The sequence below is a fragment of the Portunus trituberculatus genome, chromosome 15 (assembly GCF_017591435.1).
Source record: "Portunus trituberculatus isolate SZX2019 chromosome 15, ASM1759143v1, whole genome shotgun sequence".
In the NCBI taxonomy this organism is placed as follows: Eukaryota; Metazoa; Arthropoda; class Malacostraca; order Decapoda; family Portunidae; genus Portunus; species Portunus trituberculatus.
This window is the reverse complement of record NC_059269.1, coordinates 13,334,896-13,337,371: the sequence shown is the minus strand read 5'-3', so window position 1 is coordinate 13,337,371 and position 2,476 is coordinate 13,334,896.

Below are 2,476 nucleotides of genomic sequence, written 5' to 3'. Positions count from 1 at the left end.
TCTTGTCTTTTACTTCTGTTTTTCTTTAAGTGTGTATATTTTTAATGGGTCATCTAAAATTGGAGGATAAGTCTTGAAGTCTTCCTCTTGAAAGAGTTCAAGTAATACGAAGGAAATACAGAAACAGGCATGGCTCGAGTTCCAGAGTTTGCTGATAAGCTTGCGTTAGAGAGATGGAAAGACAAGCAGTTGACAAGATTAGAAGAGCCGTTAGCATGAATATACCAGTATAAGGTAGGAAGAAGTGCAACAAAGAGAGAGAGAGAGAGAGAGAGAGAGAGAGAGAGATCGGGCTGACACAGAGGGAATGTATGAGCCACTCATCAAGATCAAGATCAAGGGCTCCCACTCCCCTCCCCAACCAGGATTGCCAACTGGCAGTTTTCATTACCAGATTTACCACAATCTGGTAATAATAATACGGGCTTTACCTGCCTGTATATTCTGCAGAAATCCCTGCAGAATATACGGGCAGATAAAGCCACAGAGCCAGACGGGATACCTGCTAGGGCACTAAAATGCTGTGCAAAACAACTGACACCCGTACTGACCACATTATTTCAGGACTCGCTGGATCAGGGAGTGGTGCCTTATAAATGGAAAGAATCTGAAGTGAAACCTATTGCAAAAACTAACTACCCAAAAGATCACAAAGACTTCAGACCTGTAGTACTAACATCTAATATTATGAAATGTTTAGAAAGCATTGTGAAAAACTATATATGTGGAAAAACAAATAATTTAAAAGACCCTATGCAATTTGCTTACTGTAACAATAGAAGTGTACAGGATGCAACACTTGTACTATTAAATGATATTAATAAGCATTTAGACAAGCCCAAATCACAAATTAGAGCACTGTACATCGATTTTAGTTCAGCATTTAATACAATGCAACCTCATATTTTGCTCAATAAAATGCTAGAAATGGGTGTAAATAGAAATATTTTAAGATGGATTTTAGCTTTTAACCCAGAGACCGCAATATACCAATGTAAATAATGTTAAGTCTAATGTGATAGTCACCAACACAGGAGCCCCCCAAGGTTGTGTATTGTCCCCAGTTCTTTTCACCTTGTATACAGATGATTGTAGAAGTGAAATTGATGATTGTACTATTATAAAATATGCTGACGATACAGTTATCTTAGGAAAAATTGTAAATGATAATTATGAAGGTTATCTAACTCAAGTTAAAAAATTCGTTGACTGGAGTAAACAAAATTTTTTGGAGCTTAATGTAAAGAAAACGAAAGAGATGATATTTGATTTTAGAACTAAAAATAAACACGTACCAGACCTATTAACAATTGAAGAAGAAAACGTAGAAAGAGTTAATCAGTATAAATATTTGGGCTTTATGATTGATGACCAGTTGAAGGGAAGTGTCAATACAGATATGGTGTCAAGGAAATGTAACCAAAGATTACACTTTGTACGTATCTTGTGTAACCTACATGTAGATAAAATGGTCATTAGCCTATTTTACAAATCAATTTTAGAATCAGTTTTAAACTTTTCAATCACTGCCTGGTATGGAAAACTTACTTGCAAAGATAAAAAGAAGTTGGGAAGGATTGTTAAAAAAGCAAGAAAACTAGGTGCAGAGACCATATCATTAGATAAGCTTTATCAAATAGGTACAATGAAACAAGTAGACAGAATGATGAAAGATGCAACCCATCCGCTACATAATTGTTACACACATCTTAAATCTGGAAGAAGGTTAGCACTGCCCATGATGCGTACTGATAGATACAGAAAGTCATTTGTACCTAAAAGCATTCTGCTTTTCAATCATCTATCATCACTATAACTTCTAGCTTTAAGTTGTCATGATAACTGTAGGTGATGATTCATGATAGGGATGGTGACAACTTGATATCACATGTATATTATAACAATGTTACATTTTATACAAAATAACCTATGCAATGTTTCTTGTTAATATTTTATGTTTCCTGTTTCTCTGGTTTTATCTATCTTTTTAATGTGTATACAACTACTAAGAAGCTCTAATGCCAAAATGAATTTCATTTTGTATTACATTTTGTAAAACAATTTGACGAATAAAGCATTTTATCTTATCTTATCTTATCTTATCTTAAAAAACGAGTTTGGTAATGAATTACTGTTTTGGCAATCTGGTAATGGGAGTGTAAAAATTTGGTAATAAGTGAATATGTAAAGAAATAGGAATAAAAATTATATATATATATATATATATATATATATATATATATATATATAGAGAGAGAGAGAGAGAGAGAGAGAGAGAGAGAGAGAGAGAGAGAGAGAGAGAGAGAGAGAGAGAGAGGCGCTAGACACGTTCAGTTCGCCTAACAGCGAGCCAGTCTTCATCCTGCCATCGTATGTGGTGCTTGTGATTTAGGTTTTGGAAGTATAACATTGATGATACGACATGTCTAAATGGAAAGGCACGTATGACTCTACAAGAACTTATCACAGTGCATGG